The 25,328-nt window shown below is 40.8% G+C and overlaps 1 long non-coding RNA gene and 1 other non-coding gene across 2 annotated transcripts in view; both read left to right on the forward strand.

Moving 5' to 3' along the window:
- LOC132346573 (uncharacterized) overlaps positions 1 to 24,976 on the forward strand; it is a 45,775-nt gene extending 20,799 nt beyond the window's left edge. The window contains exon 3 of the long non-coding RNA XR_009496423.1: positions 24,213 to 24,976. This is a non-coding gene — a long non-coding RNA (uncharacterized lncRNA). The remainder of the gene's footprint in view (positions 1 to 24,212) is intronic.
- Positions 16,950 to 17,022, forward strand: TRNAC-ACA (transfer RNA cysteine (anticodon ACA)). Its single transcript has one exon. It is a non-coding gene; the product is annotated as a tRNA-Cys (tRNA).
- Positions 24,977 to 25,328: the final 352 nt, after the last annotated feature.

Consider the following 25,328-nt stretch of genomic DNA (forward strand, 5'->3'; position numbering starts at 1 on the left):
CATAATGTTTGACCAAATGTCTGGGCACCCTGTCAATCAAATTGACAGCTAAAATGAGCCATCACAGATGTGTAACAGAGAAGGACTCACTGAGGAAGAAATATCTGAGAGAAGGAGGTGAGTGAGTGAGTCATGTCTGGGGGAAGAACATCCCAGGAACAGTAAGCACAAAGGTCTTGGGGTGCCTAGAAGGTTTAAGGAACAGCAAAGGGTAGGGAGACTCCTACTAGAAAGGAAGAGGTGAAGGATGAGGAAATAGGGGACAAAGTTGGAAAAGAAATGAGCCAAGGGCAGAATGTGAAGAGCTTTGAAGGAATTTGAGGAGTTGAGCTTTTACTAAAAATGGCATTGGAAAGTTTCTGAACGGAAGGGTGACCTTCTCTGGTTTATGTTTTATCAGCATCACTCTGACTTGTGTGTTGAGAAGTCTGAATGGAGTCAAAATGGAAGGTAGAAGACTAGTTGTCTCCTCCACTAATTTAGGTGAGACACAGTGATAGTGGAATGATGACAAGTGGTCAGATTCTACACATATGTTGACAGTTGAGTTGACATATCAAATGTGGGGAATGAGAGCAAGAAAGGCATCAAGGATGACTTCTAGGTTTTGGCTTAGCATCTGGGGAAAAGTAGAAGAGGCACAGGGTTCGGCAGTAGGGAGGTAGTGAGAGGGGGTCAGGAGTTCAGTTTTGGACTTGTTAAATTGAGATGTCTATTAGTCATCCAAGCGGAGGTTTAAGGAGGCTGCTGGATATGCGAGTCTAGTGCAGGGGAGAAATGCAGGCTGGACAAAACATATATTGGGTGGTATTTAAAGCCATGAGACTAGATGAGATCACCTAATAAGTGAGTGAAGAAGATAAAGAGGAAAGGTTCGAGGACTGAATTTTGGAATACTCCCAAGTTTTGGAAGTCAGAGTGTTGGAAGAGAACCCAACAAAGAAGACTGAGGAGGAACCAGAGATATAGGTAGAAGACCAGATATGTCTCCTTCTATAAACCAAGTGGAAAAGTGGTTCAAGGAGGAGAGAGTGATTGTATTCTGCTAACCAATCAAGTAAGAGGAAGACTGAATATTTAGCCTTTGGATATAGCAACAGGGAGGTTGAAGTGATCTTGATAAGAGCAATTTAGTTGGAGTGGATTGGATAAATACTGATTGTATTAGGTTTAAGAGAGACTGGGAAGGGAGATTTGGAGGTAGTAGAGATGATGACTATGGACAACCTCCAGAAAAGAAAAAGAATGGGAGTAGTAAATGGAAGAAGAAGTGGGGTCAAGACAGGGTTTTTCAGAGGTGAGAGAAATAATGTCCATAACTGATGGAAAAGATCTAGTGAAAAGGGAAGAATTGAGAACAGAATTGCTGGAGTGAGTCCTTGAGGAGGTGACAGTAAGTGGGCATCTAGGCTACAAGTAGAGCAACTGGTCTTTTGTGGGGGCACGAAGTTTTCATCTATAGCCATAAGAAAGAACCCAGGACTTGGGCACTCATGCAGTTGGTGGGTGTTTGTGGGAGCTCTCTTCTGACTCATTCTATTTCCTCAGTGAAATATGTGAATATGAGAATATGTGAAATGAGAATAGGTGGTGAGTAGGTGTTTGAGGTTTGAGGACAGAGGTGAAGGTATGTAATACCACTAGGGGAAGAGGGATAATAGAAGGACTTGGGGAATATAGTATGATTGCTGGCAGGATTAAGGGCCTACTCAAGGTTTAAGATCATAAATTTAAAGTGAGATCTCTGCATGGTTTGGTTCTTCACCAGGCACAGGTGTAAGCATGGACTACAGGGTGTATTGCCTGTAGTAGATCATTGTGGAATCAAGTGAGTTTCTCAAAGTGTTGGGGGGAAGGATACTAAGGGTACTTGCAATGTATAATAGGAGAAACTAAGCTGAGAAGGGAAACAAGTGACTGTATACATGAATGGGGACTTCTGTGGTGGCTTAGACAGTAAAGAATCTGCCTGCAGTGCAGGACATCCGGGTTCAATCCCAGGGTTGGGAAGAACCCCTGGAGAAGGGAATGGCTGCCCACTCCAGTATTTTTACCTGGAGCATTCCATGGAGAGAGGAGCCTGGTGGGCTACAGTCCATGGGGTCACTAAGAGTCGGACACGACTGAGTGACCAACACCTAGGCTTATACATGAATGAATGTTTTCCTTAGTTGCAACACATTTTTTCCTCTCGCATTCATTGATTCAAAACCTCTTTCTTCTTAATGGCCCATGTAAGAATTGTACCACCCAGAAAGCATGCTGTGCTTAAACAGATTCTTGAATGAGCATGATTTAAGAGGGGGCAAATGTTTTATCATGGGTCTTGGTGTAGAGGAATTTTGCTGTTTAAGTTTTCCCTTAGGTAATCTAGAATTTTTATTTCATTCAAGTTTTAACTTGTTCTGGTGGGAAAACACTGACCTCTGCTAAATGCTAGAGTGTGACTCAGAGAAGTTTCCACAAGCATTCTTTTTTTTTTTCAATTGGGCCAGATCTCGGTATCTTTCTGAGTATTTGGTGAATGATATTTTGATTGATCCTAATTAGGAGTATGTGTCCAGGGGCATGAGGGTGAGGGGACTCTTATTCCCTTTGGGTCCCTGTTTGGCTTCAATTTTGTATTCAGCAGGCAGAACAAGAGACAACCTTTGTTTACAATACAGAGTCTCCTTTAACCCAAGGTAGGGGCAGAGAGTACCAAGAAAAAGGTACAAGGCCAACCCATGCACCACACTGACACATCCTCAATTCTGCCTCCCTAAGTTTTACATAGGACACAAAATCAAGGCTCTCTCTGCTTCACTCTGTATAACCATCAGTCCATACATAGCATGGCCACTCCCTCACGTGACTCTGTGGTCAGGGACCTTGGTGATAGTGGAGTGTGTGTGTATGTGGGTACTATTTTAAAACTAGTGTCCTAAAAATAGTTGTGTACAAATAGAAAATGCATGCTGGTTGAGCTCAGGCTTGTTAAGCCCTGGAACTCTTAGTCTGGGAGTATGGCAAGTATATCGTATTCTATTACATAGAACCCCTAACCAAGGGAGAATCTAAAGAAATCTAATACAGAGACACTCCTACATAGACCAGTAGTTCTCAGCAGGGGCAGTACCACCTTTTACGATGTGTTATAGGAACTGTGGGTACATTTTTGGTTATTACAATGATTGAAGGCATGCTAACTGGTATCTGGTGGCTGAGGGCCAGGATTGACAGATGTTTGGAAGAGTTCCATAGGACATAGAAATTGTCCCACCCTACTATCAAATGTCCTTTAAGGCACTGATGTGGGTGAAAAGCTATTTATAATTATCTGAACATAACCCTAACTCTAGTTTTATTTCTGTTTTGTATCACAATTTAAGCATTATGTCAATTAAAATGAGTTGTGGTTTTCTTTTCCCCTGTATATGTGTAGATTATACTATCTATGAATTCCCTTTCAGGACAATGAAGGGATGTTTCATTATAAAAAGGGGATAGTGGGTCTGATACAGTTGAAAACTACTCTTCTAAATATTTGCTTGTGCCTTATTCTTTCCATGCCACAATGACAAATTATCTATAATCTCATTCAGTTTTATCCACAGGAAGTAAGGCGGCATCAATCAGGAGCCCACATTTAAGTCCTAAAGTCAGAAGAGTCTCAGGTGGAGGCTGCCTGTGAGTCCTCCCTTCTTTCCCCATATTAGGAAGAAATGAAGACAGGAACAGTCCTAATTTCTTGTAGAAAAAGAAATCATAGTGAAAATGTGTGAAGGATGAGGTAGTCTGGGGCTAGACATCGTGTTAGGTGGGAATCCCCACCGGGGCAGAGATAACATCTCTGTCTCCTAGTCTGCCTGCAAACTCTCCTCCACTGTAGCTGTCCACACACAACTGGTTCCTTTCCCTAGAAATGTAACTTGCATGTCCCAATTACTCGATAAATACTGCAAACAGACTTCCTTTGTTCTCAAGATATGTGTTGGATGGTAAAAGGTTTACACCAAAACATGCTGTCCACCAAGCTCCAGACATTCCACTTAAGTGAAGGTGCCAAGTGAAAGGTCTGGAAAGATCTTCAAAAGGAAATGCAGAGAGGCAAAGTGTTCATTAATCAGGACCCTACAATTACGAGGATCCAAGGCCTTTTCCCATCATCAGGGTGAAGCAGCTGCAAATATCACAGCAGGGAGGAACAGTACTGACACTGTGATATTATATGCTTAAAATGGAAATGGTGAAGTTATTTATTTTTTAAAAGAGGGAAGCAGACTGATTAAAAGGAAGGTGTTAGGGACCTTCACAAAGAGAAGATTGATATTCAAAGGATACTTTCTGCTGTTGAACATAATGTGAAATTTAGGCATGTAAAAGGATTAACTGAGAAATGAATGTCTCCAGACTGGACCTGTGTCTCTCAGGAATTCACACAGGACTTCTTACAGTAGCGTTGTGGATTGGACAAAATGTTTGCTAAATTTGGTTGAGATATTGGAGAGGAAGGACTTGGTGGAGGGAAGTGATTGAGAGCGCATGATTGAGAGCACTGCCAGCTCATGGGTATACAACCTGTGCAGTCACACAGGGCCCTGTGATTATTAATACTTTTTGAATGGAGCCCCCCATATTTTCATTTTGTACTGGGCTTTTCAAATTATGCAACTAGTCTTGATCAAAAGAATGAACATCTGAGTCAGAGAGATCTGGCTTCAAATCCAAGCTCTACCACTGGTTAAAAGTATGATCTTGGGCCCCTTATTTAACCCCTCCTCATCTGTAAAATAGGAACCATCATAGTATCTATCTCATAGGGCTGTTTTGATGACTACAAGAAATAGCATAACAATATTTAGTAAATATTATTAATCTTATTATTAATGACAAAAATTTAGATGGCATGGCAAAGGCACCAAGACACAGTCATCGCTAGAGTAGAATTGTTTTCTAAACTCATTTTTGTAAGACACTTCTGCTCTGGATGAGTAGATTGACATCACCATCCTTGTGGCAGGACAGCCCAAGGTAATTTTCTTAATTGCAGGCTTCACTGACACATTTTGTGCCAGAACCAAAGGAGAGTAGGTGTTATTTCAAATCTATGAATCATCCCATATACTCATGCCTCACATATTTCTTATAGATTTAAAAGAGTTGAACTCTAACCAAGATAATGGAGACATTATTTTAGAAAGTAGAAATATGCCCATATAAAGGCAACTCGCTATTAAGAAAACTTCCTTCTCTGTGTGGGCCTGCCAAGTCATTTTATTTGCCTTTCAGTTATTTAAGGCAATATTCCCAAACAAAGGAGATGCAAATCAAAAATATCACAGGCCCATTTCTCTAGGACTACATACTAATTATCACCTTGTCATGAGCACATTGATTGTATTGTATTAGAATATGGTTTGGGCTAAGTGAGGAATGAAATGTGAAAATAAGGCTGAGTAGATGTGTTTTCTCCCATTTTTACTGAATACCCACTATTAGTTCCTTGCTTATTACTATAATTAAAAGTAGTCTTTGGTAGACCTTTTAAAATTATTTCTGAAGTTGAGAACAAATTTTTTAAATGTGAAATGGATTTCTTTAAAACGGTTTTAATATATGAAATATGTCATGAGCATTCTACTTAGTAGAAATACCTCAGCTACCATACCATGATAAGGAACTCTACCCTCAAGAATTGAGTCATAGTTCTAGAAGAGCAATCTTCAGTCATTAGGAAGACAAAATCGCTCCTGTGATGTGCAAAGTGAGTTCTTTTCTTTTCAACAAAGGCTCATCCATAGTTGCTTGTGAAGGTAAACTTGGACTTCCACCTCTTTCTAAACAGTTAACCTTGGGGTTCACTCCATCACTAAAGATCTGATAAGTACAGAGTTGTACATTTAGGAATGACTCTCCCTAATTTTATTTTCTTTCACTTTTTTGGCCATTGCTTCACAACTTTCAGGACCTTAGTTCCCCAAGCAGACCTTGAATCTGTGCCCTTAGCAGTTCTAACCACTGGACCACTAGGGAATTCCCTCTCCTAATTTTATATCTCGCTTTAAAAAAACTTTTTGTGATAGTAAAACCTATATAACAAAATTTACCATTGCAACCATTTTCTCTTTTTTTTTGGCTGTGCTGTGTATTAGTTAAAGCATGTAGGATCTAGTTCCCTGACCAGAGATCAAACCTGGGCCCACCCTGTTTGGGGAGCACAGAGTCTTAGCCTCTAGACCACTAGGGAAGTCCCACCATTGCAACCATTTTGAAGTGTATAGTCCAGTGTCATTAAGTGTATTCACATATCTTTCTTTTTAAAAAAAGAGGTCTTTAGCTTAAATCTGCACGTGTGTGTGTGTGTGTGTGTGTGTGTGTGTGTGTGTGCTCAGTTGTGTATGACTCTTAGCTTGCCACCCGCACAGACGGTAGCCTACCAGGCTCCTCTGTCCATGGAATTTTCCAGGCAAGAATACTGGAGTGTATTACCATTTCCTTCTCCAGGATATCTTCCAAACCCAAGGATCAACCCCACGTCTCTTGTGTTTCTTCTATTGGCAGGAAGATTCTTTACCACTACACCACCTGGGAAGCCTGTAAGTCTGCATAATTGTTGCCAAATCTCTGTAAATAATTAGTGTAGACACTGACAAGGAAGTGACAGACTTGCCCCTGGCGTTTTCAGGAAGTGCACCTTTGCAGCTTGTGAGAGAGCACCCCATACCAGGCAAGAGTGGGTGCACCTCAGGGCTCAGCAAGAAGCAAGAGGGAGACAGGACAGAGGTTTCCTTGAGATTCTGCATGTGTCACTCTTTGGATAGGTTAGAAATAATGAGCTGATTAGTGCCATCCGCACACTAAGTCGCTTCAGTCTTATACGACTCTTTGCAACCCAGTGGGCTGTAGCCTGCCAGGCTTCTCTGTCCATGGGGATTCTCCAGGCGAGAATACTGGAGTGGGTTGCCATGCCCTCCTCCAGGGGATCTTCCCAACCCAGGGATTGAAACTTTGTGTCTTATGTCTCCTGCATTGGCAGGTGGGTTCTTTAACATTAGCGCCACCTGGAAGCCCAGTCCTCTGTAAATCCTTCTAACAAAGATTGCCTCCCCTCCTCAGACACTTACCTTAGTCAGTTATCTCTATTTCTTCCCTGTTTTATTCTTTTTGTCTGTTGGTTTTCTATCTATATATAAACTAGCTAAGTGTCTCCTATTTTAATAAAACATAGAAACCAATCCAACCAAATAAAACCCTCTCATCAAAATATTCCCTCAATTGCCTCATATTCTAACTTCTTTTGTGTGTATTCTTTTTAATGTAGTTAGAAGTTTTCCTTCAAAGCTACACAAGCCAATATGGAAATGGTTTAAAGTGTCAAATTATGTTCTAAGGCTTTTAACAACAAACAGTCCCTGCCCCTATGCTGCTTCTTACTCCCCAGGAGCAATGACTTACTTTCTACTTTTCACTATATATTTTTAAAAAAAATTCATCTCCACAACTCAGAATAACATGCTTGTTCAGATTTTCCCATCTTTGACCATTGAGAGCTCTTTCAGATTGGTTCCAGTGTCCGTTTTGCTGTCTGAGCCCTTCCTTCCTTTCTGGCACTAGACTTACTCTCTCCAAACTTCTTATATCTTCCCTGCCTGCACCCTAGAATCAGCCATTTATCCAAGAAGCCCTGGTTCCTTCTATTGGAAAATGTTTTTTAGAAACCAAGATCCTGGCAAGGGTGTGTGCTCACTGCTATTGGGGAAACACTTCTAGGCTTTCTCAGTGGACAGAGCTAGGAAATATACATACGTATTCCCATGTATACAAACATTATGTATAATTATCTATTTCTCTACTATCTATCTACTCAAAGTACATAAATTAGGCATGAGTTTATACTGATGTCCCCAACTCTAACTTATTATCACAGGGCTTAGTCTAGCCTCTCCCTTGTTTATTTTTAACTTTTTCCTTTAACTCTGAGGAACTTAGTTCATATTATCTATTAGTATCACTTGTTCAACTCTAGTATAGATGTACAGTACTTTCAGAATTCTTATCTGGTATCCCTGTAAGAAACTAATTTGCAGACTATAGTACAGTGTTTATATACAGTCCTTTTAAACTTTAGAGTATCTAGTCTAAATACCATTTTCCAAAGTTACTTTAGGTCAGCTCTTTCCCTATCCCTTTCAGAAAGGTTATGTCATGCGTCTGTAATAGAGTTAGATTCATTTCTCACAGTCTGTATTGCATTCTAGGGTCCTCTAACATCCTAGTTAATTTTTTAAATTTGCATTCGTTAAAGTCCACACTTGGTAGTGTATAGTTCTATGGGTTTTGAAAAATGCATAGTCACATACATACACTACCTCAGAGCCATACAGAACAATCCCATGACTCTAAAAATGGCCTAATCTCTAATTTGACTTTGGATTGCTTTTATCAAATTGCTTTAAAGAGCTGTACAAAACTGTATCACACTTATGAGCTACCCTCAACAGGGGCTGTAGAGAGACTTCTGACATAGCCACCTGTAAATGACTAGAGGGGCAGGTTAGAAGATCAGAGTTACTGGGGGATTGATGGGAGCAGGTGGCACCTGGGGACAAGTTAAATTCTAGGGGAAAGCAGAGAGAACAATTCACTGGGCAGCTCTGTTTCTATGGAGGGCTTCAGTCAGAGGGTGAATGTGCTTATTATTAATTCATTGCCTGTCAGCTCCCTTCATCGACTAACCTGTTTGAATGGGTCTGGGCCCTGTAAATATTTTTCCTTTGACATTTGGCACACTGCTTTGTCATAGAGGTCACTGGAGAGAGAAACACACTTGAAGGAGAAAGAGGGATTTCTCTTGGTAGCCTGAAGAGCATGCTTTCTTTTTCACTGCTTAAGTCCTGTAGTGTGTAGCTTTTTCTGTGTGTTTTCTTCAGATCTTGTAAGTAAGTGTGGCTGGGAGCTCCAGACAGCACAACCTTCACTGCAGCCCAGGTTGCTGCTCTGTGTGGGCATGCTGGGACTCATCGAGCTGGCTGTCTAGTGAGCAAGATGCTTAAGCTTTGTCCTGTTGAGTGGGTGGGAGCTGCTCCGTCCCCAGCCAAATACAGAGATGTGCCAGGTTCCTGTAGAGGGAGGCCCCTCGAGGTCCTGGTCCCAGAAGTGTCCACAGCGGCAGTCTGGCTCCCTCTGTGCACCCACCCCTTAGCGTCATCTCACCCGTGCCCCACAGAACCGTTCTCCAGGACTGTCCTGACATGGGCACTGAGCATCCCAGGCCTCACCTGCAGTGGCCCGCTGACTCACCTGCCTCCTGACTCTCTGCACCTCTTTCCTTCTGCATACCCAGTCTGCCAACCAGCTCTGGTTGGCCTGTGCCCAGCAGGTTGTTTCTGTTTTCCTGGCAACTTTGGACCATCTCTGGCTTAGGTAACTTCTCTGCATCAAGTGGACTTTGACCATACCTTCGTCAACAAATGCTGAAGTCTGACCTCCTCCAGGTTCCTCTCTGTTGGTTCTTTCCCTCAGCTCTTTGGCACCCTTTAGAGCTCTCATCCCATCTTTATAGTCCCTCTCCTATCATTGCTCAGTAATGCTCTATAGTCAGCTCTTCCTGTTTAAATTACTCTGTGGTTTCTGCTCTTGATCTGATTGTGACTAATTAAAGTCTGCTCGCACAGGGAGAGGACACAGGTGTGCTTGGTCTTTTATTAACTCTCATTTCAAGAAAGAATAAAGCAGTTTCCTGTCAGGAAATTTGATGACGATACTGGCCCAGGTTCTCTAAGTAGAGGATCAAGTGGATATAGGAAGCTTACTTAACCAGTAACTCAAGGCCCCACACCTTAGATCCTAACTTGAAGCTCCAAGTAGAGTTCTGAAAAAGGGAGCTTCCTATATGATAAAGGACACTGATGAGTGCATATTATAACCTGTAACTGATAAAGATTCAAACCATTTGTTAGACTGCCTATAGTGGAATTAGATGAATTATTCTGAGAGCAGTACAGTGAGATGTAAAATTCAGTTTCTTTTTTTGAGCTTGGCACTTAAAAATGGCATAGTAGCCACATAGTTTCTAGATTAGGTATGTATTAATTAAAGAAAAAAAAAAGATTCTTTGCTTCTTTCTGATTCCTGCCAACAACGCATTTCAAAGTTTCTCTTTTAAAGAAAATTTCCTGGGTCTGAAAAGGAAGTTTGAATTCTGCTGACAGACTGATCTTGCTTTAAATGTATTAAATGTTCTGTTTCTCTTATTTGGCAGATAATGGGTCATTTTAGTTTCTGGATTTTACTTGGCTGTGGTTTGAATACTCTTAACATAGTAATTTTCTTTCTTTCTTTCTTTTGACCTAGAAGTTTCATATTAACGACAAAACAAAAATAAGCACACAACACTTTCTCTTTCATCCCACTGGTTACAGTCTAATCACATGGTCATACCTAGGGAGTCCTTGTGTTCAGCTGAAACTCAAGGGTTCCATTACTGAAAGTAAGAAGTGGATAATTGTTTAGCATTAGCTATAGACACTATACTATATTGCTTCACTAAGCAACTGAGTGGGAGGGGTGGTGTTGAATGGAACTGGTGAGCTAGCCTGGGTCAGAATATTAAGGGGTCTGCTTTGCAGGTTAAAGACTTCTAGCTTTCTTTGGGCGGAGAAGGCAATGGCACCCCACTCCAGTACTTTTGCCTGGAAAATCCCATGAACGGAGGAGCCTGGTAGGCTACAGTCTATGGGGTCGCTAAGAGTCAGACACGACTGAGCGACTTCACTTTCACTTTTCACTTTCATGCATTGGAGAAGGAAATGGCAACCCACTCCAGTGTTCTTGCCTGGAGAATCCCAGGGACGGGGGAGCCTGGTGGGCTGCCGTCTCTGGGGTCGCACAGAGTCGGACACGACTGAAGCGACTTAGCAGCAGCAGCAGCAGCAGCTTTCTTTGGGAGTGATGCAGGGAGTCATTGTTTTTATCAGACATGTCGCTTGATGGAATTATTTAAAAACAGCCCTCTGTTGACAGTTCAGAGATGGGTTGATCAGGAGGGAATGGAGATTAGGTCAGCAGGTAGCTGACTTTGCAGGAATTCAGCTGAGAGCCAGTGAGGGGCTTAGCCTGGAGCATTGGCAATGGAGAAAGAGATGAGGTGACTAATTCAAGATATGTTTAATCAGTATCGAGATAAGAGTTCATGAAAGTATTGAGGATGTCACTCCAGTTTCAAGCTAGACTCCTGGATTCTGTATTCAGAGGTCCAGGACATGGAACTCTTTCAGCTCAGCCTAGAGGCAGTTTCTACAAGAGAGAAAGTATAACAGTACTATTTCTTCAGTCAGTTCAGTCGCTCAGTCCTGTCTGACTCTTTGCGACCCTGTGAACTACAGCATGCCAGGCTTCCCTGTCCATCACCAACTCCTGGAGCTTACTCAAACCCATGTCCATCAAGTCGGTGATGCCATCCAACCATTTCATCCTCTGTTGTCCCCTTCTCCTCCTGCCTTCAATATTTCCCAGCATCAGGGTCTTTTCCAATGAGTCAGTTCTTCACATCAGGTGGCCAAAGTATTGGAGTTTCAGCTTCAGCATCAGTCCTTCCAAAGAATATTCAGGACTGATTTCCTTTAGCATTGACTGGTTTGATCTCCTTGCTGTCCAAGGGACTCTCAAGAGTCTTCTTCAACACCACAGTTCAAAAGCATCAACTCTTCAGTGCCCAGCTTTCTTTATGGTCCAACTCTCACATCTATCTGTGACTACTGGAAAAAGCATAACTTTGACTAGATGGACCTTTGCTGGCAAAGTAATGTCTCTGCTTTGTAATGCACTATCTAGGTTTGTCATAGCTTTTCTTCCAAGGAGCAAGCATCTTTTAATTTCATGGCTGCAGTCACCATCTGCAGTGATTTTGGAGCCTAGGAAAATGAAGTCTGTCACTGTTTCCATTATTTCCCCATTTATTGGTGATGAAATGATGGGACTGGATGCCATGATCTTCATTTTTTGAATGTTGAGTTTTAAGCCAACTTTTTCACTCTCCTCTTTCACTTTCATCAAGAGGCTCTTTAGTTCCTCTTCACTTTCTGCCATAAGGGTGGTGTTATCTGCATATCTGAAGTTATTGATATTTCTCCTGGCAATCATCCAGCCCAGCATTTCTCACGATGTACTCTGTATGTAAGTTAAATAAACAGAATGACAATATACAGCCTTGACGTACTCCTTTCCTGATTTGAAACCAGTCTAGTGTTCCATGTCCTCTTGACCTGCATACAGATTTATCAGGAGGCAGGTCAGGTGGTCTGGTATTCCCATCTCTTTCAGAATTTTCCACAGTTGGTTGTGATCCACACAGTCGAAGGCTTTGATGTGTTCTATAAAGCAGAAGTAGATGTTTTTCTGGAACTCTCTTGCTTTTTTGATGATCCAATGGTTGTTGGCAATTTGATCTCTGGTTCCTCTGCCTTTCCTAAAACCAGCTTGAACATCTGGAAGTTCTCCGTTCATGTACTGTTGAGCACTTGCTTGGAGAATTTTGAGCATTGCTTTGCTAGCATGTGAGATGAGTGCAATTGTGCAGTAGTTTGGACATTCTTGGCATTGCTTTTCTTTGGGATTGGAATGAAAACTGACCTTTTCCAGTCCTGTGGCCACTCCTGAGTTTTCCAAATTTGCTGGCATATTGAGTGCAGCACTTTCACAGCATCATCTTTCAGGATTTGGAATAGCTCAACTGGAATTCCATCACCTCCTCTAGCTTTGATTGTAGTAATGCTTCCTAAGGCCCACTTATTAACCACGCCCTAATTAAAGAGTGAAACTGAGGTTTGCCAATGTTTCTTAAGGATTTCCTTTAATCTTCTTTCCTTTCCTTCTACCACGTCTACAAATCTCTGAAGGTTATGTCTGTAGCAGTTTTGCTCATAAAACAGGTGTATAAATAAGATGAGATGATTGTCCACATACCTAAAGAAAGAAGGTTCAAATAACTCATCTGAGACTTTTATTGAAAGGATTTGACATCTTTCCCATTTTTTTTTTCCTCCCATCATTTTTCTGTATTTTTCCTCACAGTAATATACCGAGGCAGGAATTACTTTAGAGATAAGAAAGCCAAGCTAAATAAGTTAGGGAGGTTTGTCCAGGAAGTTGTTAGTATTAGCACTCAGACTATCAGTTGTATTCTAATTCTCTGGCTGGTATTCTTTACTTATATATATCTTAACTTTCTCTTTTTCTCAATATAAGAAAAAGCTGACTATACAATAACTAATTTTTTCTTGAATGAGAGAACTTCTTTTTTCCTAAATCATCTATCAATAATAAAAATTAAGTATTATTTATAATTCCATTATAATAATATAGATAATAAAGTAATAAACATATATCATAATATTTTATTACTTATGAACCATTTTGACATATTTTATCCAATTTCAATCTCACAGAAATCCTTGCTAGCTAGGTAGGAAAAGGTACTGCTCTATTTTGCAAATGAAAAATAGAGGCTCAGTAAGGTTAATTGATGCTCCTAAAGACATATAGTTTGTGTGTGGTGGAGGTTGAATTTGAACTCAGGCCTGACTCCAAAACCTGGAACCATTCTCTCCTCCATATACTACATAATAGCCAAAGACATATTAAGCATGTCTGTTATTCAACTAACTATATGCACCCAGAGGTTAATCTGGCAGAGAGAACAAAGCTTCTAAATGTTCCAGGCATGAGTCTAATTCTAAAGTAGAGAAAGAGTGGGCACAAACTCAACTTGAATATGTATTCTATAGCAGGTATTCTGAGAAGCACACAGGCTTCTATATAATACCCTCACAGGTATATAATACCCTCAAGATATATTACTGTATATATATAGATATATATGTATATATATAAAACATAGATATTATTGTTTTTCTCATCTTATAGACATAGAGACTGAAGCTCAAGGAAGTTAAGTAAATTATCTAAATCCAGATCCCTCTGATTCTGAAATGTTTGTTTTTCGTGGGTTAATGTAATTAACTTCAAGAGAGGTATCTGTTTGTCAAAGTTCTTCAGAGAACAGGGAAAAGAACTGGCTTTCTTCTACCAGCTTGACCACAGAATGACACCCTGCTTTGAAAAGGATTAGTGTATTATTAGAGAGTAGAACCAGTGTATTGTTACAGAATTCCACTGGTTGAACTAGTCATCTGTTGATCTGATAGGCAGCAAAGAAGACATCACTACTCATGGCCTGGTGACATGGGTAATGTTGTTGTTGTTGTTGTTGTTCAGTCGTTAAGTCTGATTTTGCAACTCTATGGAGTTTAGCCTGTCAGGCTTCTTTGTCCATGGGATTTCCCAGGCAAGGATGCTGGAGTGGGTTGCCATTTCCTTCTCCAGGGGATCTTCCTGACCCAGGGATCAAACCCATGTCTCCTGCACTGGCAGGTGGATTCTTTACCACTGAGCCGCCAGGGAAGCCCTGCTTCTGACCTTCTTACCCATGGTCACGGATTCCATTCAAATAAAATGATACATTGTCCCCACAGGCTTGTCAAGTTCAGGTTTGATAGTCTAGTTCAGGTTTGATCATATCCACTAGCAGGGGCATATGTTCACTGAGTTTAACAGAAACACAATTGCCTGTACGACTTACATTTTTCTCTTAAATTTTTTTTTTTTTTTTTCTGAGTGTATGCAGTTGAATCCTAGATGGCTAAATGAATATTGAATGGCCCCTCAGGGTATTCTTTGAATGGTGTCTCTCCCTGCATTTATAATGGTGTGTATTTTCAGTGACACGTTTTGGATTTTCTGGAACAGTTTTGGTTTCAAGTTATTTTTTATTTTCCTCCCAAAGTGTTTCTGCTTGTCTGGTCTAGATTTTTTTTTTTCATAAAATAGTAAGTATATTGCATGCTGTGCCTGCAGGCGTTTTACTCGCCATCTGTCACCTGTTCTTTGTTTTCCACTAAACTACCTGTTGAGTCCTACATTAAGCATACAAGGAAGCAGTGTCTGACACAAAACCCTCCATACACTGAAAAATGAAATTCCATTTCCAAAATCAAATGGAAATTATCCAAATAATACAGGTAAAATTGCTTACTAGTGTATCCCCTTCTCCCCTCAGTATATAGGTTGGCTGGCAGGAAAGGCATATGAACTTTAAACTTGGACCATAAACTATACTATTTGATTAATTGATTTCATAAGATAACTAAGCCACCTGCCCCTTGGGGTTTCTGAGTGTTGAAAGTTTTCTCACTGTTCTTACGTTTGGTTTTCTAGCCATATATCTCATACATTATTTTCCAGCGACAAATCCATACAGTACCAGAGTTGTTTTTTTTTTGCCAGTTCATAATCATGAGTGAAGAATAGTGGGCGGAGAAAATTGTATTTGCTCCTCAACCACTTTCTTAAAATCAGCAGTTTGCTGAAGTGAGTCTTCACTATAAACACTAAATTTTAATGAATATGTCACCTTTATAGTTCCTCAGAAGGATTTGGTATATAAAATTATCCTCGCTGTGGCAGAATTTACCAGTTAGAAACAGTCGAAGGAGAATATTCATGTAAAGTTTTTTGTTTTTTGGCCATGCCACGTGGTTTACAGGATCTTAGTTCCCTGACAGGAATCAAACCTGGGCTCCAGCAATGAAAGCTCCGAGTCCTAACCACTGAACCGCCAGGGGAGTCCCTAGAATGTTTTTTTAAAAATGAAAAAAAAAAAAAAAAGGGTATTGAGTCTGCTGCTGCTGCTACTGCTAAGTCGCTTCAGTCGTGTCCGACTCTGTGAGACCCCAGAGACGGCAGCCCGCCAGGCTCCCCCGTCTCTGGGATTCTCCAGGCAAGAACACTGGAATGGGTTGCCATTTCCTTCTCCAATGCATGAAAGTGAAAAGTGAAAGTGAAGTCTCTCTGTCGTTTCCGACTCTTATCGACCCCATGGACTGCAGCCTACGAGACTCCATCCATGGGATTTTCCAGGCAAGAGTACTGGAGTGGGGTGCCATTGCCTTCTCCATTGAGTCTATGTTTGATTAATTCAATTCTGATAGTTGTTTACTGTCACATAGTCTTCAGAAAAACACATTTTGTTATGCTCAAAGTATATTTACTCTAGATTGTTAATAGGTTCTGAATTTATAAACTTTTTTTTTTACTGTAATGTGTGTATATTTGTTGCTAGCAAAAATATGCACAAACCTGTCATTTATAGAATACTGAATGTTTGGCAATTTATAAGGTAAAATATAAGAATTACATCAATTGGGAGGTAGAGCAGAGAAGACCCTAAATGATGTAATGGAGGGTCATAGAAGGATTAAGGGAGGACCAAGCTAAGACAATGCAGAGTGAGGGAAGCTTTCATCTGGCTATCAAATGCCATATAGAAGTGATGTAGTAAATACAAAGAATAAATGAACACTGAGAGAACAATATTTTAAAATCATATTTCATGCTTTGGGACATTCACTAATCACACACAGAAACTAGAGGAGAATGTTTTCTTCCATTGTGAGTAATATTTGAAGTATTTCACACACAGTCTTTTAAAATTCAAATATTGGTCGCTGAGGGAGACAGGATATATGGAGCAATGAGCTTCTTTAAAATTCAGCACATGTTGGATCTCTGAAGAGAATCTGAACTAAGTAGAGTGTGGTATTAATGCATGATACAAGTTAAAATATGAATTATCTCTGGATTTATTCTTACTGGTTCTTTTCTTCAGGGCAGTATAAATATTTTAAATCAAAATCATACAAAATATTAAATAACACTACAAAGCTTTTATTAAAAAAATGAAAAAGCAGTGCTTTCTGTTTCACCTCTGGGGAGGCTTTTAAATCTTTAGCAGTTTTTCCTGATATAATATGCCTATAGCTATACTGCTATTTCTTGATTTATAAATTTTAGGCTTTATTAACTGCATATGCACATATACTTCCCTTTCCCTATTCTCTTCATATAGGCCTTCCCTGGTGGCTCAAATGGTAAAGCGTCTGCCTACAATGCAGGAGACCCAGGTTCAATCCCTGGGTCAGGAAGATCTCCTGGAGAAGGAAATGGCAACCCACTCCAGTATTTTTGCCCTGGGAAACCCCATGGATGGAGAAGCCTGGTAGGCTACAGTCCATGCGGTCCCAAAGAGTCGGACACGACTTAATATAATCCTCTTAATATAATCCTAATCTAATTTCAAGTTAGTTCAGTATCTAGTATTTACATTATTATGTGCTGCTGCTGCTGCTAAGTTGCTTCAGTTGTGTCCAACTCTGTGCGACCCCAGAGATGGCAGCCCACCAGGCTCCCCTGTCCCTGGGATTCTCCAGACAAGAATGGAGTGGGTTGCCATTTCCTTCTCCAGTGCATGAAAGTGAAAAGTGAAAGTGAAGTCGCTCAGTCGTGTCCGACTCTTAGCGACCCCATGGACTGCAGCCTTCCAGGCTCCTCCATCCATGGGATTTTCCAGGCAAGAGTACTGGAGTGGGGTGCCATTGCCTTTTCCGACATTATTATGTAAGTGTTGCTTATTAGTAAGCCAATTAAATGTACTTTGACTACTTTTCCTTCATGGTACAGCTGCTTATTTTCCTGGAGTTAAGAATTGCCTAGCTTTTCATCATTTCAGTTTTCTGTTATTCTAACCAAATGTTTAATTAGATTTTTAGAAGCTTATCAATCCTACTTTTAACATTTCAGATCAACTGTTGCTTGTCTCTGTCCTCCTGCTCCTGTCTGGATGGGTTGCCACCTGGACTGTCATCCCAGAACTTTAATACCTCTAGTAGTTTTAGGTATGACATTGCTTGTTTCCCAGCTTTCATGTTTTCTTCTTTTTTGTTAGGTCCATCATTTTACTGGGACCCATTCTTCATTAGCTTTCTGAGAAAGGGTGCATGGGTGTGCTTCCTTATATACCGGCCTAGTTGATTGTTACTTAATTCTAGGATGAAAATAGCTTCTCCTCTGAACTGGAAAGGCTTTGCTATGTTGTTTTCTGAGCTCCTCCATTGCTTTAAGAAGTTGATGCCTAGTCTGATTACTGATACTTTTTATGTAATTATCTACTCCCCCAATTCCTTAGAAGTTTTAAGTTTATTCTTAGTACAGTATCCTGATATTTCATTCTGTAACTTGGTGCCTTTTTTAAAAAATTCATTGGGCTGGGTACTTAGTGGGACTTTTAAATCTGAGATTGCCTGTCTAAATTGCAAGTTTTTTTTAAACTCTGGGGTATTTTCCTTGATTTATTTCATGATTTCTTTCCATCTTCCCCACACCCACCCTCCCCACCCCCTGCTTTTTCTCTTTCTGGAGTGCCTGTCAGTCAGATGTTGGCCATTCTGTAATGATTGTTTAAATGTCTTATTTTCCTCCTCTTATCCATCTTTTTAGCTTTTGGTTTTATTTTTTAGAAGATCTCCTTGCTTTTATCTCCTAACCCTTTAATGGAGCATTTTTGTTTATTTTGCAGCCATATTTTTAATTTCTATTAAATTATTCTTGTTTTGATAATTCCTTTATTAAACCAATCATCCTCATTTTGTTACATGAATGTAATACATTCTTTTATCTGTCTGATGATATAAATTACAGGGGTTTTTTAAACAAAGTTTTGTTCTGTTCCTTGCTTTATCTTTGTTTCCTCTGAGATTTGTTGTTGATGTTGGAAGTTTTCCTCAAATGTCTTGTGTCAGGTGCTGAGTTGCTCAGTGGTGTCCGACTCTTTGTGACCCTATGGACTGTAGCCTGTCAGGCTTCCCTGTCCTTCACTATCGTGTGGAGCTTGCTCAAACTCATGTCCATCGAACTGGTGATGCCATCCAACCATCTCATCCTCTATCATGCCCTTATCCTCCTGCTAACTGCTGCTAAGTCACATAAGTCGTGTCTGACTCTGTGTGACCCCATAGACAGCAGCCCACCAGGCTCCTCCGTCCCTGGGATTCTCCAGGCAAGAACACTGGAGTGGGTTGCCATTTCCTTCTCCAATGCAGGAAAGTGGAAAGTGAAAGGGAAGTCGCTCAGTCGTGTCCGACTCCTAGCAACCCCATGGACTGCAGTCTAGCAGGCTCCTCCGTCCATGGGATTTTCCAGGCAAGAGTACTGGAGTGGGGTACCATTGCCTTCTCCGCCTTATCCTCCTGCTTTCAATCATTTCCAGCATCAGGGTCTTTTCTAATAAGAGTCAGCTCTTTGCATCAGGTGGCCAAAATACTGGAGCTTCAGCTTCAGCATCAGTCCTTCCAATGAATATTCAGGACTGATTTGCTTTAGGATTGACTGGTTTGATCTCCTTGCTGTCCAAGGGACTCTCAAGAGTCTTCTCCAACACCACAGTTCAAAAGCATCAATTCTTCAGTGCTCAGCCTTCTTTATGGTCCAACTCTCACATCCATACATGACTACTGGAAAAAACCATAACTTTGACTACATGGACCTTTGTCAGCAAAGTAATGTCTCTGCTTTTTAATATGCTGTCTAAGTTTGTCATAGCTTTTCTTCCAAGGAGCAAGCGTCTTTTAATTTCATGGCTGCAGTCACCATATACGGTGATTTTGGAGCCCAAGAAAATAAAGTCTTTCACTGTTTCCATTATTTCCCCATCTATTTGCCATGAAGTGATGAGGCCAGATGCAATGATCTTCGTTTTTTTAATGTTGAGTTTTAAGCCAGCATTTTCAGTCTTCTCTTTCACTTTCATCAATAGGCTCTTTAGTTCCTCTTCACTTTCTGCCATAAGGGTGGTGTCATCTGCATATCTGAGGTTATTGGTATTTCTGCTGGCAATCTTCATTCCAGCTTGTGCTTCATCCAGCTGGGCATTTCTCACAATGTACTCTGCATATAATTTAAATAAGCAGAGTGACAATATACAGCCTTGATGTAGCCTTTCCCAATTTGGAACCAGTCCATTGTTCCATGTCTAACTGTTGCTTCTTGACCTGCATAGAGGTTTCACAGGAGGCAGGTAAGGTGGTCTGGTATTCCCATCTCTTTAAGAATTTTCAGAAGCCCCAAATGCCTTGTAGTCATTGGTTAAATACTTATATTTTTAATAATCTAACAGTTTTTTTTTCTAGAGATGAGTAGAGTATATTAATTTATTTGCTGACATCTTTTATATTTACAAGGCAGAATTTTAATCAAGTTCTCTATACACCGCATTTAATGAGGCACTAAATGCTGTTTTTGCACAGGAAGTGCCCATGCTTCCAAGTGCTTAGCCTTTCTGAACATCTGCAGGGTAAACTGACTGCCTATTTTTTGTTATCCACCTGTTTGGATACTTTGGCTTTACCTTCTTTTGCTCAACAATGTCTTTACCATTCTTCCATCTGTTTCCTAGCATTAAAAAGTGTTGTTTTTTGGAACTTACCTAGTGGTCTAGTGGTTAAGAATCCGCCTGCTAGTGCAGGAGACATAGGTTTGATCTCTGCTCCAGAAAGGTACCACCTGCCACAGAGAAACTAAACCCATGTGCTACGACTACTGAGCTACCATTCTAGAGCCTGTGAGCCACAACCACTGAGCCCTAGGGCCTGGAGCCTGTGCTCCACAGTAAGAGAATCCACCTTAACCAGAAGCCTGTACACCACAACTAAGAGTAAATCCTGCTCCCCACAACTAGAGAAAGCCCCAGCACAGCCATAAATAAATAAATATATCTTTTTATAAAAATGTTGTTTTTTGTCTGCTGATGTTTATTACCTATTTGCTCTTAAGATTCGTACCATTTTTTGATGCAATTTCAGAAAAGAGACAAATACATGTAATTAATGTGTGATACTCAACTAGATGCCCCTTACTAGTTTTTTATTTTAGCAATCTGACTTACTAGATATGAAGATTTCCTTTATGTCTCTGAACTATTAGATTAATAAAAATTAAGTTGGTTTTGATTGGCCAGTGTTAGTTTCCTCCTTCCTCTTGTAAGACCAGTTGCCTCATTACTCTGAATGAACTGCCCCTTCTGCAATCCAAGTGGTTCTGGTGGGGCTGCTAGTCATAGGACCTCAGCCCCCCGATCACAGGGATGGGCACATGATCTAATCTGGAAAATGGTTTTATTCTTTGGTGAATATGACTCCTGAGCACAAGCAAGTGGAGACAGAATGCTGATGGTGCTGAGTTTTCTTATTGGTGACCCCTATGGCAGAAAGTGAAGAGGAACTAAAAAGCCTCTTGATGGAAGTGAAAGAGGAGAGTGAAAAAGTTGGCTTGCTGCTGCTACTGCTACGTCGCGTCAGTCGTGTCCAACTGTGTGACCCCATAGACGGAAGCCTACCAGGCTCCTCTGTCCCTGGGATTCTCCAGGCAAGAACACTGGAGTGGGTTGCCATTTCCTTCTCCAATGCATGAAAGTGAAAAGTGAAAGTGAAGTCGCTCAGTCGTGTCCGACTCTTAGCGACCCCATGGACTGCAGCCTAGCAGGCTCCTCCGTCCATGGGATTTTCCAGGCAAGAGTACTGGAGTGGGGTGCCATCGCCTTCTCCAAGCTCAACATTCAGAAAACGAAGATCATGGCATCTAGTCCCATCACTTCATGGGAAATAGATGGGGAAACAGTGGAAACAGTGTCAGAATTTATTTTTTTGGCCTCCACAATCACTGCAGATGGTGACTACAGCCATGAAATTAAAAGACGCTTACTCCTTGGAAGGAAAGTTATGACCAACCTAGATAGCATATTCAAAAGCAGAGACATTAGTTTGCCAACAAAGGTCCATCTAGTCAAGGCTATGGTTTTTCCAGTGGTCATGTATGGATGTGAGAGTTGGACTGTGAAGAAAGCTGAGTGCTGAAGAATTGATGCTTTTGAACTGTGGTGTTGGAGAAGACTCTTGAGAGTCCCTTGGACTGCAAGGAGATTCAATCAGTCCATTCTGAAGGAGATCAGTCCTGAGTGTTCATTGGAAGGACTGATGCTGAAGCTGAAACTCTAATACTTTGGCCACCTCATGCGAAGAGTTGACTCATTGGAAAGGACCCTGATGCTGGGAGGGATTGCGGGCAAGAGGAGAAGGGGATGACAGAGGATGAGATGGCTGGATGGTATCACCAACTCGATGGACATGAGTGTGGGTAAACTCTGGGAGTTGGTGATGGACAGGGAGGCCTGGCGTGCTGCGATTCATGGGGTCGCAAAGAGTCGACATGACTGAGCGACTGAACTGAACTGAGAGGAATGGTCTCATTATATAAGCCTGGGTCCTTCATTGGGCATCATTAAAAACCAACTCTGATTAACTTCAGCAGGAAAGGGATTTAATGGAACCATTTTGGGTAGTTTGTGAAATTTATGAGGTTTTTGAACCTGATTTTAGAGCCTACTCAGAAAATAATCAATTACCAAGTCTATTTGTTTCCTACTGCTGCTGTAACAAATTACCACAGATGCAGTGGTTTAAAACAGCACACATTATTTTCTTACAGTTCTGGATGTTGAAAGTGTAAAGCAAGAGCTGTTCTTTCTGGAGTCTTCAGGAAATAATCTGTTTTCTCACCCCTTTTCAGCTTCTAGAGGCTGTCCTTCACATCCCTCCAACCTCTTGATTTTGTCAACACATCTTCTCTCTCTCTGATCCCCTGCTTCCCTCTTATGAGGATTCTTGAAATTACATTAGGCCCACCCAAGTAATCCTGGATTATAATCTCCATTTCAAGAGCCTTAGGTCACATCTTCAAAGTTCCTTGTACCGTGTAAGATAACATGTTCATAGGTTCCAGGAAGTAGGACATAACCATTATTCAGCCCACCACCCCACGGAAGGCTCAACAGCCAAGAACACAGCTGGGTTACAGCACAGGACAATCTTGAATCCTCACTGCTCCCAACATTGAGTATGCACAAACAGTGCTGTCCACTGGGGCCCCAGAGCTGCCCTGATTCGTCTTCTGCTCAAGTGGGGGCACTGATTACTTTTAATTTATCATCCAATATCCATTCTCGTCTATTCTCTAATAGACTTTTCATCTCTTCCCATAAGCACCCAGAATAAACACTTTCCCAGTCTTCCTGCAGCTAGGCATATCCATGTGACTGTAAGTTTTGGATGATGAGGTTTAAGTGAAATTGTCTTATGGCAGTTTCTGAGAACCTTCCTTAGAAGATAGTTGAGATCTGCCTGGTTCTTCATTCCGTCTTGCATTCTGCTGCCACCTTGGACCATGAGAGCAGGGGCCACACCCTAAGGATGGCAGAGAGTGAATTGAATGAGCCTAGGTCCCAGGGGACTTCATGGAGCCGAGGTGCTATACCCACTCTGCACTTCTTGCTGCCAGGCTCAGTTTCTGTGAGACAGAATTTTATCTGTTTAAACCACTGTTACTTCGGGTTTTCTATTATGTTTAGTGGAACTTAATTTTAAATGATATACTGAGGTTTTCTTATTCAGCTCTTTCTTCTGTTGGGTGAGCTGCTCCCATATCTTGCTCATAACTTTTTCCCCTTAAGTTAGAAGGATTTTGTTTCTGGGCCTGCTGGAAGGAACTGTACCAGCCAAAGGAAGGTTTAGAATGTCACATGCTGATAGCATCACAGTGTTACTATCACAGTCAGAAAACTGATTGCTGAGTCCTCTAGCCCAGTAATTCTCTGTAACAGAGAAGATACTATATGCCCTTATGGCATTTTGGAAACTTGTAGACCCATTTTGTCTTGTTAAAATGCTAAAATAATTGGAGGATGCACTGGCATTTCATGGGCTGGGACCAGAGGTATTTTGCAATGTAAAAGACTAACCCATACATCAAAAAATTATTCTGTGAATTGGATGAGACTTTGAAATGTTCTGTGGGAATATTTCATGTAGGTATAAAATTTGCAAGTATCTGTGCCTAGAACCCAGCTCCATTTTACATAAAGTTCTAAGTAGTTTTTCCATATTTTAAAGATCACTGAGTTTTCCAGGTATGTAATTACTGTGTAAGCCAAGAGAAGATTGTACATTGTTGCTGGGGATCTTTACCAAGAGTCATTCTCTGTTTTGAAAATCATGTGCCTGACAACGGTGCTTCTCATGGCATTTGAGTCTCCAGTACAACGTGATCTGCATTTGTGGTTGTTACATCATAGTGATTCTGCCCGCTGGTGTAAATCTGAGTGCCTAAGGGTTTACATGCTGATATATATTACTTTGTTGTATTTTGTTTATCGTTTATTTTATAACTAGAGTATTACATTGGTTTAAAAATATTTTGTATAAATAATATTACCTATGTGTCTGTTTCAGGACCTCAGAGGCAGCATTATAAACCTGTGTTATAAAGAGGGAGCATCGGGTCTATTAGAGCCTGGCCAATAAAAACAAGCACAATCCACTACTGGAAGCAGTGTTAGGGGATGCTGAGCCTGTTTCCCGAAGGTTGGCATGAGTTCTTTGGACCTGGGAAAGAGCTGAGCCTTGAAGGATTCCCTTGATAAGGCTCAGGGGCTTCTCTAGACACCTCTTACTAGCCCTCAACATTACCTTGACTCTGACCACCAGATTATTACTTCCTCCAACACGTTACTTTGTAACTGACCTTGAACACCAGCCATCTCTGTTCAGCCTCTGAATCACCTCCTCCTTGACATTGGAAATCAGTAGTTTTAGATGCTGAATCCAGATAAACCTCTATAGAGAAAGTAAATCTTGTTTCACTTCTACTTCCTGTACAGGATATCATTAGCATATTTTCCATATGAATAGCGACTGTTGGGTACCATATGTTATCCACCATATGGTCTTATGCCCGTTTCAAGGCATAGTTTAATATAGCACAAAGGCAAAAAGGTTTAAACTGAAATGCTTGCTGTGCATTGTGGTTTGAACTTTTTGATAATCAAGAAGCCTGAGTAAATTAGCTTTTTTTTGTCTGTTTCATATAAATATTTATATTTAAGAATATAAATATTCTGTTTACAAAAGACAATGTAAATGGGCAGACTTATTGTAATTATTTAGTTCACAAAATCAATTAAAAGTTATATTAGAGAGAATAAAAATAAATAAATAAAAGTAAATTATTAGTATTTTATCTCAATCTAAGCAGGACTTCAGAGATTTTGCAATTACATGCCATTTTACTAGGTGGACAAAGAAGAAACTGGGAAAAGTCTGGTTGACAGGAAGAAGGAAGGCATAACTTCCCTATTCACTTTATTAAAGGCTCAAGAATTAGGCTCTTTCCCATATTAAAGAAACTTTCAATATATCCCATATTGAAGACACTTCCTTTAATTAGAGATTTACTGAGGCCCTTTTGAGTTCTAGGCTTTCCTGACAGCTCAGTTGGTAAAGAATCCGCCTGCAATGCAAGAGATCCCTGTTTGACTCCTGGGTCGGAAAGATCCACAGGAGAAAGGA

Source organism: Bos taurus, chromosome 11 (genome assembly GCF_002263795.3).
Source record: "Bos taurus isolate L1 Dominette 01449 registration number 42190680 breed Hereford chromosome 11, ARS-UCD2.0, whole genome shotgun sequence".
Taxonomy (NCBI): Eukaryota; Metazoa; Chordata; class Mammalia; order Artiodactyla; family Bovidae; genus Bos; species Bos taurus.